We start from the raw sequence: 14,969 nt of genomic DNA, 5'->3' as shown, positions 1-14,969 counted from the left end.
TAATATATTTAAAACACTTGACACAGTGCCTGGCACATGTTCACAAAATTAGAGCTTTAAAAAGTGTTGTAAGTCACCTTGCATCTTTGGGGGGAAAAATATAAATTGGATTTATAACCTTGTAGTTAGTTGATTTTATTTTGATTTTACATGTAGGTATATGGCCTATGTCATCCTTGTTTTCGAAGGAAGAAAATTGGCATGCTTTTTTCTCAGAAACTGTTTCCACAGTTTGATGACTCCTTTTTGGTCAAAATCATAGTGCTTCTGAATTTTGTGGTCTCCTATTCATGGGTATAATGAGATTTTCAGCAATACTCCATTGACATTTTAAAAAATATCTTAGAATCAGGTTATTGTATAGTGCTATTAAAGGAAACCAGTATAACAACTTCTCTCTGGCCCCAAATTGGCCAAGGGATGACCCACATACAATGTTTTTTTAAGTGACTTGATCTTAAAGGTATTGACTGTGTCATTGCCTTCTCAGGTATGGTGATTACTGGGTAGAACTACAAGAGTCTGTAAACAAGAGGTTAAAACAGTTCCTTGAAAAAAAAAAATAGGCAAGTTAATATTTCCGTAGTGCCAAAAAAATAATTGTTTTATAATTAGGTATTCACATTATCCCCATGCCCTTTTTTTTTTTAGTATATATATTTTTAATACCTACTCATGGTGTAAAACTCCATAAATATTTATATGCATCAGTTCAGTTCAGTCGCTCAGTCGTGTTCGACTCTTTGCGACCCCATGAATCACAGCACGCCAGGCCTCCCTGTCCATCACCAACTCCTGGAGTTCACTCAAACTCATGGCCACAGAGTCGGTGATGCCATCCAGCCATCTCATTCTCTGTCATCCCCTTCTCCTCCTGCCCCCAATCCTTCCCAGCATCAGAGTCTGAGGTGGCCAAAGTATTGGAGTTTCAGCTTTAGCATCAGTCCTTCCAATGAACACCCAGGATTGATCTCCTTTAGAATGGACTGGTTGGATCTCCTTGCAGTCCAAGTGACTCTCAACCAAATAGTTATGAACTGAATTCCAGCAGGAAAAATATGCAAGTGCTTTTCAGATAAATAGAAATTAAAATAGCACTGGACTTTTTCAAAGGGCAGATAATAGAGCTGTAAGCTATGGAAAAACCTCTAGCAATGGCAGGGCACTAGAGTGACTAACTGTCCCTGTTGGCACAAAATGGGAGTTTGCTGGGATATGGAACTTTCAGTGCTAAAACTGGGAAATCTCACACAAATTGGGACGTGGTCACCTCCCCCAAAATTCTTATATGATTTAATCAAAACACTGTTTCCAAAACTAAATGGAAATAGCAATTTGTCATGCACCACTTTTTGCTTTTTTTTTTTTTTGATGTTTTAATTGTTTCTGTGTTTTACCAGACAAGAGGTAAGAAAATGAAATTTTAATATAAATTGAATTTAAAGTTCAATTTTAGCAAAAGTGCAAAGAGATTCTAATAAGCTAATTGAATACTTCCCAATTCTTTGACACCATCTGTGTACTTTGTATTTTATTACAAGCAACAATTAAATGTTACACCATTGTTGACAGGTACATCTTATCATACCAGTTGTATGTGATAAATAATATAAGGTGGCTTAGAGAAATTGAGGTTGTATGCCTCATTAGAAGTCTGGAAGAAATAGTGATAACCAAAAATGGAACCTGATATTTCTGATTGCAACACCCTAAGATACACTCTCTAATATATCTTTTTCTTCTAGCATACAGAATTAGACATTTTATTATTGAACCAGAGATTTTATGCAAGTAATTATCTACAATCTGTGGTAAGATAATGCTGTATCTAGAAGCAGAATACCTGCATGCCCTCCTACCATTGGACAAATTTACAATGTACAAATGTCTGTGTTTCCCATAATTGCAAGACACATGTATTTGGCCTAATTGTGTACTTATTACAGCAAAAAAATAGTAAATGATCACCAACACCCCAGAAGTGAACATATGTTTGTCCTAATGATTTAATCATTTGATGAAAAAACTGTTTTTATAACAAAATTATAAAATTATAGCAAAAGAATGGCTTCTCTGATTTACTGTATCTACTGTGTTGCCTTGTGGATGCATTTGAATGAATGGGCAAAAAGTAAGCAAATATATTATTGTCTACTGTATGCTAGAGTGAGTGCATATATATTTAAAATTTACTCCTTATGATCTCATGAAGTTGGGATTCTTTTTTTAATTGAAGCATAGTTGATTTACAATGTTATGCCAATCTCTGCTGTACAGCAAAGTGATTCAGTTTTACACACACATACATTTTTTAACAATATTTGCCATATGGTTCATCCCAGGAGATTGAATATAGTTCCCTGTGTTATACAATAGACTATGCTGTTTATCCATGGAGTAATTGCTATCAAGCCTACTTGTCCAGACTGTCAGCATAAACATCGACAGTATGCAATGATTTCCCCCCCTGGAAACAGTTACTAAAAATAGAATAGTGAATAAACAGATGTGTTATCCTCAATTAAAATAGTCCCACTTTAATCTTGCAGATACAATCTTACCATTTTTAATAAAATGTTTTAAAATACATGGCAATTTTTTTGGTCAAACAATAGTTATTAGTGACAATTCAGTGCAAAGCACCTAATCATTCTACAGAGCTTGAAAAGGAAGAACCCTGAGAATACCTAAGAAATCATTGTTCAAGGGAAAGAGACAAATTTAAAGGAAAGATTAATGATAAAAATGATAATTATGACAAAACAGGAAGAAAGGCATAAATGTTAAGTGCTAAGGAGTTTACAAAGGCAGGAGTCACTAAACTGAGTTGTTCTAAGACAGCAGTGGCTTCCCAGGTGGTACAATGGTAAAGAATTTGCCTGCAGTACAGGAGACTCAAGAGTCACGTGTTCAATCTGTGGGTCAGAAAGATACCCCGCCCCCGCTCCTCCTCCCCGACTCTGGAGGAGGACATGACAACTCCAGTAATCTTGCCTGGAGAATCCCATGGAGGAGACTGGCAGGCTACATTCCATAGGGTTACAGAGTCAGACAACTAAAGCTACTTAGCACGTACATATACTTATTTCCTCTGCATGACATCCTTTCCAATCACTCTACCCACAACTAACCCATATGCTTCCAGACTACTATGTATCACCCGTTACTGACACACTTCCAAGCTTTTGTTCATGTTGGGATGAATTAATTTAAACCTAAGTCGGAAAAAAAAATAAAAACCTAAGTCAGGAAGATCCCTGGAGAAGGATATGGCAACCCACTCCAGCATTCTCGCCTGAGAATTCCCATGGACAGATGAGCCCGACGGGCTACAGGCCATGAGGTCACAAAAGAGTTGGACACCACTCAGCGACTAAACAACAACAAAGCTAAAACCAATAGACATTGCCTTCTTACCTCAAAATGTGTTGATTGAATCTTGCTGATATTATATCAACATTAGTGTTCAATTCAGTCGCTCTTTGCGACCCCATGAACCACAGCACACCAGGCCTCCCAATCCATCACCAACTCCCAGAGTCCACCCAAACCCATGTCCATTGAGTCGGTGATGCCATCCAACCATCTCATCCTCTGTCGTCCCCTTCTCCTCCTGCCCCCAATCTCTCCCAGCATCAGAGTCTTTTCAAATGAGTCAGCTCTTCGCATCAGGTGGCCAAAGTATTGGAGTTTCAGCTTCAACATCAGTCCTTCCAATGAACACCCAGGACTGATCTCCTTTAGAATGGACTGGTTGAATCTCCTTGCAGTCCAAGGGACTCTCAAGAGTCTTCTCCAGCACCACAGTTCAAAAGCATCAATTCTTCTGCACTCAGCTTTCTTTATAGTCCAACTCTCACATCCATACATGACTACTGGAAAAACCATAGCCTTGACTAGACGGACCTTTGTTGGCAAAGTAATGTCTCTGCTTTTTAATACGCTGTCTGGGTTGATCATAACTTTCCTTCCAAGGCGTTACCTGTTAATTCTTCTAGGTCTCCATAAAAACTTGAAGGTTGTGTGCAAGAGGAGGAGGGGACCTGATGTGCATGTTCTCCATGGCACCCCTCATCTAGGGTTTCTCCAGTGCAAATGCCCAACCCACTTCTCACATCCCCAGGGGTACCTCAGCTTTTAATAGTTCATGGCAAGACAGGATTGATGTTGGAATTCAGCACACTGGACACAACTGATACAATGCTGCCTATTCATGAGTGAGTGAAAGACTGTAGCAAGGAACCAATGGAAAAGCCTTAAGGGGCTGAAGGTTGGAGTAACTGAGGGAACCTGAAATAGCATCTGACAGGCCCACCTGGCTCCAAAGCATTCAGGAATAAACACTTTTCTTTTGTCTCTTCTTTATTTTTTTGTTTCTCTCTTGGGTTTTGTTGTGGTGGTTGTTTATTTGTTTGTTTATTTTTCATTTGTTTTGTTTGAAACACTACCATGATTTAAAAGACATAGTCACCTCTTCCAGCTCCAGGAACCAGATGCCACTCCTTAGAGTTATGTTGCAATGTGCCAAGAACCGGTTTTTCAATTCTGTCTTCCTGACTGTACCCTCACAGACATCATCAGTAAAGTAATAATGGAGGGCTTGTGATACATGACTTTATGTCCAGAATTCTTTATGAGCTGCTTCACATTTTGTTTTCATGAGAAGACAGTTTAGTATGTTGGCTGCCTGTTTTGACACACTCAAATGCTGAAGCACTGAACAAGTTCTCATTTTAAAGAGTTTGAAAGGTCAATAAAAATAATGAAAATTATAACATTGTCTCTGCTGCTGCTGCTGCTGCTAAGTCACTTCAGTCGTGTCCGACTCTGTGTGACCCCATAGACGGCAGCCCACCAGGCTCCCCCATCCCTGGGATTCTCCAGGCAAGAACACTGGAGTGGGTTGCCATTTCCTCCTCCAATGTGTGAAAGTGAAAAGTGAAAGTGAAGTCGCTCAGTCGTGTCTGACTAGTAGCGACCCCATGGACTGCAGCCTACCAGGCTCCTCCGTCCATGGGATTTTCTAGGCAAGAGTACTGGAGTGGCTTGCTATTGCCTTCTCCGAACATTGTCTCTAAATGTTACTAAAATAGTGTAGTCCCAAAGTGTTACCCCATGTTAATGATTAGTACATTTTTTCATAAAGCAAAACTGGGTATATACAGACAATTTTCTGTGAATGATAAACAATTGCACATATGAACTATGAGTCTTATTTTCTTCTAGATGATTATATGTGGGAGGTTGCAGGTAAAGAGGGTCAAACAGATGTTTTACAAGAGTAAATTTTACTCAGCTAACTTTAAGATGCATTATTGTGTGACAGCCCCATAAGCTCCAGATGTGGAAGCCCTATTTATTAAGTATATGACCTTAGGCAAGTTACTTAACCACTTATGAGCCTGTTTTCCCATTTAAAAGAAAAGGAAGAATAATAGGATTTTCCTCCTTGCATTATAAGGATTACCTGACTTAACTGTGAAGGACTCTTTACAGTATCATCATTGGACATAGGAGATATACAATGTTTTGTTTTAGACCTGAGAATATACAAAGAAAATTATTCAGTCAATTTTAAAGCGGTTGCCCTTTGAAAAGTACAGATCATTATTCATTTGTCAAATTATTGAAAAATGTTGCTATATTCTTGTATGCTTGTATTTTTATTAGTTACTTCAACAAGACAATTGTTCACTAACAGTATCTCAGGCAATGTGCTAGATGTCGAGAATAAGATAAAGTTGGACTAGTGAGGGAAACGTGTAAACCATTAATTACATTATAGCATGATAAGTACTGTAATGATGTATGATCTGAATGTTAGGGTAGTGAGAAGATAGGCATATTAGTGGGGGAAGCAGACAAAGTGTCAAAGGCGGCTTACTAGGGGAGGTGTGGCCTGAGCTAAGAATTGGAGAAAAAATAAATGATGCTCTGGAAAGGAGTGTTGTATGTACATATAAATATGAAATAATGACATATTTGAATCATGGCCTGTTTGGACAATGCTCTTGTCCCTTCTCTGTACCCTTCTTATATTGTTTTCCCTTTTCTCATTCTTTTTCAGCCTCTCTCCCCGTCCTCCACAGGTAACATGTCTAAAGTCCATAGCTTGCAAATGGTAGAGCTAGAAATCAAAGCCACAGTTCCTCCATTTCCAGAGACTATGCTTCTCCTGGTATGCTACTTTGAAGATATTTCACTCTTTTAACAAAGCTTGTCATTATTTTCCTAGCATTTTTGTGAGACTACGTCAAGGTTGCTTATTTTACTAAACTCATTTCGATCATCATATTTGAATTCTCTTGGGCAATAGGCTGGGTTCAAGGAGGGGAAGATGTGTTCCATGCTAGTTCAATTAAATACACATTTACCGAATGCCACTGGATATAAACCATTGTGCTAGACATTATTGAAAATACAAATCAGGTTACATTTCTTATCCCTAAGAAGCTCACAGTCTAATACGGGAAATGATACTAATTGGAAAACTTCATACATGGCAGTTTATCTGTTAAGCTTAGCTCTAGAGTAGTGTTTCTCAACTATCTTTCTTCATTATCATCCCTTAAGGAAACTTTTAAGACCTTTTAATCCTAAACATTTCCCTCATGAAATTTTAATACCACAGAAATACTATATATCTATTTATGTAATGTATTAGACCTATACTTCATACTTAAAAAGAGTACTTTTTTCACACACACATACACCAAAGAACCAATTTCTGCCCCCTTGGAGGCAATATTGCCCAGGATGAAAATATATGCACTTAGCTAAGGCTATCACTTTCAAAGTCTAATATTGACAGTCAAATTCCAGTTTCAGATTTTTGGTATCTGCCAAAGATTAAATATAATTTTAAAATTGAATTTCCTGAGTTAAAAATAAAGCCCACAACATTAGATTAAAAAAATAGGATGATTGTGTATATTCTTGTGTGAGTACTTGTGTGGCTAAGTTCAGAGCTGCCACATTGTCTGACTGCCCGAAGAGTATATTCACAATATAGTCTATGTGATGGGAAGGGAAGAAGAAAATGGAAAACAATTTGAAGCTATAACCATGATGTGTTTGAAAGAGAAACTCAAGTTTATAAATTATTTCAACTTCAGCCCACACTAATCATCTTCAAGTTTTCCTGTGCAAAATGTAATTAATTCTCTGTGAATAATTAAATCACAGTAATATTAATTTATATATAGGCAGGAAGTATATACGAACCAGAAAATTCATAGTGTATCAGTTCAATTCAGTCGCTCAGTCGTGTTCGACTCCGTGTGACCCCATGAACTGCAGCACACCAGGCCTCCCAGTCCATCACCAACTCCCAGAGTCCACCCAAACCCATGTCCATTGAGTCGGTGATGCCATCCAACCATCTCATCCTCTGTTGTCCCCTTCTCCTCTTGCCCTCAATCCCTCCCAGCATCAGGGTCTTTTCAAATGAGTCAGCTCTTCGCATCAGGTGGCCAAAGTATTGGAGTTTCAGCTTCAACATCAGTCCTTCCAATGAACACCCAGGACTGATCTCCTTTAGGATGGAATGGTTGCATCTTCTTGCAGTCCAAAGGACTCTCAAGAGTCTTCTCCAACACCACAGTTCAAAAGCATCAATTCTTCAGCACTCAACTTTATAGTCCAACTCTCACATCCATACATGACTATTGGAAAAACCATAGCTTTGACGAGATAGACCTTTGTTGGCAAAGTAATGTGTCTGCTTTTTATTTATTTTTTGGGGGGGGTCTGGAGAGAGGAGAGGCAAAGAAGAAACTTCTAGAACCAAATAAGCCAAATAAGCACGTACGTGTAAACTCATAACTTAAGCTGGCCCTCCACTGTGTTAAGAAAAGCTGTACACTTTTGTCCATTCTTTTTGTCTGTAGAAAAAAGAAAACCAAAACCTTGTACCCCATAGTCTGTATTTAAGCATAATAAAATACCTTTGATTATTTCAAAAGTTACTGTCTGACTGGAAAAAAAATTAATGTTTACTTTCCTGGCTCAGTGTGGAATTCTATATAAATAAATACATATTCATCAAACCAGTTATTGACCAAAGGATTCCAAAATGCTAAGCATGTGATTAATATTTACTCCAGTGTAATTGTACTCTTTGGGAAAGAGACACAAACAAATGGTTTGAACAATTATACCTTTTCCTTTTTTCTGGCGTGGCTTGCCATCTTCTTTTTTTATTCTTTTTTTTTTTTTTTTTGCAGTCAGAAATTTTTTTTAATTATTTTTATTTATTTATTTTTTTATTGGAGGCTAATTACTTTACAATATTATATTGGTTTTGCCATACATTGACATGAATCCGCCCCAGGTGTACCTGTGTTCCCCTTCTTGAACCCCCCTCCCACCTCCCTCCTCTCCTTATCCTCCCTCTGGGTCATCTTTTATGCTATCTAGGTTGGTCATAACTTTTCTTCCAAGAAACAAACGTCTTTTAATTTCATGGCTGCAGTCACCATCTGCAGTGATTTTGGAGCCTAAAAAATAAGGCCTGTCACTGTTTCCACTGTTTCCCCATCTATTTACCATGAAGTGATGGGACCGGATGCCATGATCTTAGTTTTCTGAATGTTGAGTTTTAAGCCAGCTTTTTCACTCTCCTCTTTCACTTTCATCAAGAGACTCTAGTTCTTTTTTGCTTTCTGCATAAGGGTGGTGTCATTTGGATATCTGAGGTTATTGACATTTCTCCCGGCAATCTTGATTCCAGCTTCTGCTTCATCCAGCCCAGCATTTGGCATAATGTACTCTGCATATAAGTTAAATAAGCAGGGTGACAATACACAGCCTTGACGTATTCTTTTCTGGATATGGAACCAGTCTGTTGTTCCATGTCCAGTTCTAACTGTTGCTTCCTGACCTGAATACAGATTTCTCAGGAGGCAAGTCAGGTGGTCTGGTATTCCCATCTCTTGAAGAATTTTCCACAGTTTGTGTGATCCACACAGTCAAAGGCTTTGGCATAGTCAATAAGGCAGACGTTTTTCTGGAATTCTCTTGCTTTTTCAATGATCCAACAGATGTTGGCAATTTGATCTTTGGTTCCTCTGCCTTTTCTAAATCCAGCTTGAACATCTGGAAGTTCACAGTTCACATACTGTTGAAGCCTGGTTTGGAGATTTTGAGCATTACTTTACTAGCGTGGGAGATGAGTGCAATTGTGCAGTAGTTTGAGCATTCTTTGGTGTTGCTATTCTTTGGGATTGGAATGAAATCCCAATTGGGTTCAAGGTCAACACCTTGTTTAATCCTTGTGAGAGATCCTGAAACCCAGGACCCAGCTAAGCCACACCCAGATTTTGACCCACAGATACTCTGAGATCATGGGTTGTCATTGTTTTAAATTGAACTTTCCTTCGTGTTCAGTCACTCAGTGGTGTCCTATTCTTTTTGACCCCATGGACCATAGCACACCAGGCTTCTCTGTCCATGGGGATTCTCCAGGCAAGAATACTGGAGTGGGTTGCCCTTTTCTATGCCAGGGAATCTTCCCAACCCAGAGATCAAACCCAGGTCTCTCACATTGCAGGCAGATTGTTTACCATGTGAGCCACCAGGGAAGCCCTTTACTCTAATCAAAATATCTCCTTTTTCATAATCAACAGTTTATTAGGTATCAAAAAATTGGTTAGTCTACCTACTACACACTAGTGGCTTCCCTGGTGGCTCAGAGGATAAAGAGTCTGCCTGTAATGCAGGAGACTTGGGTTTGATCCCTGAGTCAGGAAGGTCCCATGGAAAAGGAAATGGCAACCCAATCCAGTATCCTTGCCTGAAAAATCCCATGAACAGAGGAGCCTAGAGGTCTGCAGTCCATGGAGTCACAAAGAGCTGGACACAAAAGAGTGACTGACACACACATACTATACACTACCTCAGAACTTAGCACTTTTTTATAGCCGTCATCAAATTTGTATAATATTTGTCTTCTCTCTGAGTTGGTAAATTACATAGTTAATCTTAGTCACTCAGTCACGTCCAATTCTTTGGGACCCCATGGACTGTAGCCCACCAGACTCCTCTGCCCATGAAATTCTCTAGACAAAAATACTGGAGTGGGTAGCCGTTCCCTTCTCCAGGGGATCTTCCAACCCAGGGATCAAACCTGAGTCTCCTCCAGTGCAGGCAGATTCTTTACCGACTGAGCTACCAGGGAAGACCCAAATTAGATGGTTGGGCAGAGACTAATCTTGTTGTGTTTATTACTGTAAACTACATATTTAACACCTGGAGAAGGCAATGGCAACCCACTCCAGTATTCTTGCCTGGAGAACCCCATGGGCAGAGGAGCCTGGCAGGCTACAGTCCATGGGGTCGCAAAGAGTCAGACATGACTGAGTGACTAAACCAAACCACATATTTAACACAGTTTTCAATACTTATAAGGCATACAATAAATAAGACAAAGATCTAACTTAATTTGTTTCTTATTCATGCTTATTTAACTGATATGCAGAGTATATCATGAGGAATGCTGGACTGAAAGAAGCACAAGCTGGAATCAAGATTCCTGGGAGAAATACCAATAACCTCAGATATGCAGATGACACCACCCTTCTGGCAGAAAGTGAAGAGGAACTAAAAAGCCTCTTGATGAAAGGGAAAGAGGAGAGTGAAAAAGTTGGCTTGAAGCTCAACATTCAGAAAACTAAGATCATGGCATCTGGTCCCATCACTTCATGGGAAACAGATGGACAAACAGTGGAAACAGTGTCAGACTTTAATTTTTTGGGCTCCAAAATCACTGCGGATGCTGACTTCAGCCATGAAATTAAAAGACGCTTACTCCTTGGAAGGAAAGTTATGGCCAACCTAGATAGCATATTAAAAAGCAGAGACATTACTTTGCCAACCAAGGTCCATCTAGTCAAGGCTATGGTTTTTCCAGTGGTTATGTATGGATGTGAGAGTTGTACTGTGAAGAAAGCTGACTGCCAAAGAATTGATGCTTTTGAACTGTGGTGCTGGAGAAGACTCTTGAGAGTCCCTTGGACTGCAAGGAGATCCAAGCAGTCCATTCTAAAGGAGATCAATCCTGGGTGTTCATTGGAAGGACTGATGCTGAAGCTGAAACTCCAATACTTTGGCCACCTCATGCGAAGAGTTGACTCACTGGAAAAGACTCTGATGCTGGGAGGGATTGGGGGCAGGAGGAGAAGGGGATGATAGAGAATGAGATGGCTGGATGGCATCACTGACTCGATGGACATGAGTGTGGGTGAACTCCAGGAGTTGGTGATGGACGGGGAGGCCTGGCGTGCTGTGATTCATGGGGTCGCAAAGAGTTGGACACGACTGAAGTGAATTGAACTGATTCATTCTCTCTGCCAAATCAGATCCTTACTCTGTCATACATCAAAATAAAATCCAGACAAATTAAATATCTATGTATAATGAAAGAAAATTATTAGTAGAAGAAACATTGGTGAATATTTAATCATCTGAGAGTGAAAAAAACTTTACAAAAGTAGGACCAACAACAATATCTATAAAGCAAAAGATTAATAGTTTTGACTACATAATTTAAAGTTTCCTTCTGTAAAAACAACATCATAAATAAAAAATACAAACTGGGAAAATATTTGATATACCTGACAAAGCATTATTTATCTTTAATGTATACAAATCTCACATAAATTATCGAGAAACATGCATATATACACATACTAGTGTGTTTGAGGAATGGACTGACATAAATTGAAATACAAATGTCCAATAAATGACTCAAAAAAGTTAACTTTATTAGTAATTGAAGTGGAAATTAATAACTATTTAATTTTCATGTCAGAATGGAAGAGACAATACTGATTTTGATGGGAGAGAAACAGGGATAGAATGATACTTTGTAGGAGTATAGCTTTTCTAGAGGGCAATTTATGGTGGCTCAGACAGTAAAGCGTCTGTCTACCATGAGGGAGATCCAGGTTCGAGCCCTGGGTTGGGAAAATCCCCTGGAAAAGGAAATGGCAATCCACTCTAGTACTATTGCCTGGAAAATCCCATGGACAGAGGAGCCTGGTAGCTACAGTCTATGGGGTCACAAAGAGCTGGACACGACTGAGCGACTTCGCTTCACTTATAAGTATGAAAAATCTTAAAATGAGCATACCCTTTATCCAGCAGTAGAAATAATTCTAGCAAACTAACTTAAGGAAATTTATACCAAAATCTAGCTGCCAAATGTTCAAGGAATGAATTGGTTAAACAAATTATAAACCATGTGCTATGTATGTGCTCAGTTGCTTAAGTTGTGTCCAACTCTTTATGACTCTATGGGCTGTAGCCTAGGCTCCTCTGCCCAAGGGATTTTCCAGTCAAGGATACCAGAATAGGTTGCATGCCCTCCTCCAGGGGATCTTCCGCACCCAGGGATCAAACCCTGCATCTCCTGCAGGTAAATTCTTTACAGCTGAGCTACTGGGAGAGCCTTTTTAAAAAAGCCATGTCACCATTTAAAATTATATGATACAAAACTATGAATTGATTTGGAAAGATGGTCATGCTATGCAGCTGAACAGGGAAGAAAAGGCAGCTGCAAAGCACGGTTAAAGGATGGTCCTATGTCCTGTATGCAGATTTATGTGAGTGACTCAGGGGAATTTCTAAAACTTTACTAAGGGTTCATTTACTAATCATAAGATCCACACATTTTAAGTGTACAATTAAAGGATTTTAAACACATTTACAGAGTTGTACAACCATCCCATTTCAGGTAAAGAGATTTTTTCTTTTCTAATTTACCTATATTTTCTTATACCTCTACAATAGGTATGTATAACTGGTAATTTTTAAAATTTAATTTCCCCCTTTTTACTACTGATGTTTCAAAAAAAAAAGATACAAAATAGCAAAATAACTGTAATAGTAGTTAAAATTTTTTTCCAAAGAACAAAAAAGGTAGCAAGCAAATGCACTTTAATTCTTATAGAAGGATTAATGACTCAGAGAGATTAAAGGACCTGCTCTCAGTCTGCGCAAGTAGGAAAGTGAAAGTGAGCCACCTTGTGTAAGTATGCCTATGTGCAAAACGGCATATAGGCATTCTTTTATCCCCACCTGCTCTCCCTCTCTGTGGCTCTTGCTTTTTCTCTCTCTCTTCCCACCCCAACCCTTGCTGATACTCTTAACATATCTCAGCTTAAAGGAATAAGAACTTTTATTTTTGGAGTTATCCAAATTCCTAATTCAACTTTAATTCTTAAAAGTAAATGTAATCAGGGTGATAAGTATAAAGAAAAACAAATTCAAGAAATAAACAGGAACATGGAATCAGCAAAAAATGATAATGGAATAGATTGCTCTTTCAAAGATCAGTATGTAATTAACAGTTATTATAGCTATGGAAAATATATTCAGTTCAGTTCAGTTCAGTCGCTCAGTCATGTCCGACTCTTTTTGACCCCATGAATCACAGCACGCCAGGCCTCCCTGGGAAAATATATGGTATATACCAAATAAACATTTGATTTCCCGGGCAAAACTGCAATCATTTTCCATGTTTAAATATCTTATGCCATCACTGAGAAATCAGATCTAAAAACAGGAATGAGATGTGAAATTTCCTGAAGTTTCCTTCATTTTGTTTTATAGAACTAGAACATAAACTGTTAGTATTTCACTGTTAGTATGTAAGCCAGTGTTAGGATAAATATGAAAATATGGGAAAGGAGGATGAAATTCCAAAGCCTATCCATGTCAGAAAAAAAACTAAAAATACATTTTTCACACAATAAGATCACAGAATGTTGTGAAACGAGATACTAGTTATCTCTATATCAATCTCTTTATGAATAAGAAAATCAGAAAAATTATGATTGGCCCACAGTGATATTACTAGTTTTGTGGTTGTTCAGTTACTAAATCATGTCAGTCTCCTTGCAACCCCATGGACTACAGCGCCCAGACTTTCCTGTTCTTCACTATCTCCCAAAGTTTGCTCTTGTCCTTTAAGTCGGTGATACCATCCAACCATCCAACTGATGTCTCTGCTTTTTAATACGCTGTCCAGGTTTGTCATAACTTTTCTTCCAAGGAGCAAGCATCTTTTAATTTCATGGCTGCGCTCACCATCCACAGTGATTTTGGAGCCCAAGAAAATGAAAACTGTCACTGTTTCCATTTTTTCCCCATCTACTTGCCATGAAGTGATGGGACCAGATGCCATGATCTTAGTTTTTTAAATGTTGAGTTTTAAGCCAGCTTTTTCACTCTCTTCTTTCACCTTCATCAAGAGGCTCTCTAGTTCCTCTTCACTTTCTGCCATTAAATTGGTATCATCTGCATATCTAAGGTTGTTGATATTTCTCCCGCAATCTTGATTCCAGCTTGTGTGTCACCTAGCCTGGCATTTCACATTATGTACTCTGCATACAAGTTAAATAAATAAGCAGGGTGACAATACATAACCTTGATGTACTCCTGTCACAATTTTGAGCCAGTCCATTGTTCCATGTCCGGTTCTAATTTGTCTATTATTCAGTGTAAATAAAGTTTTAAAATGATCACATGATCATCAGGAGTGTGACCAAAAAATTGCAGAATAAAGGGTCAAAGAAGTTGAATTTGTGTGTCGAGGCTGGAAAAAGACAAGAGAGCATGGGCTAGAGAGGGAAACAAACTAGTATGAGTGAGTTAGAGCAAGATAACTAGAAGGAAATGGGGTCATAGGAGAATTTTAAGAAAATGATGGACCCAAATCTCTTTCGAGATCTGGGCTATGTTGGAATTGTGAGCCTTAAAGTCTTAGTGAACAGTTGGAGGTCAAAAAGTTTGTTTTGCAGTCAGAGCCAAAACAACTTCAGAATGGTAGGTAGCTGCAGGCATATTTATTTGCCACTGGTAAACAAAGAGGCTTTTCTCCAAGAGTTTGTGGCATTTTGTCACCATTTTTTTCCAAAGATTTGTTCAAAGTTACCATAACAATAATAGCACTCCTAAGAGTTCTACGG

This window comes from Moschus berezovskii, chromosome 9 (genome assembly GCF_049115385.1).
Source record: "Moschus berezovskii isolate FMDL1 chromosome 9, NW_MosBer_1.0, whole genome shotgun sequence".
Lineage (NCBI taxonomy): Eukaryota > Metazoa > Chordata > Mammalia > Artiodactyla > Moschidae > Moschus > Moschus berezovskii.
This window is presented reverse-complemented; position numbering follows the sequence as displayed.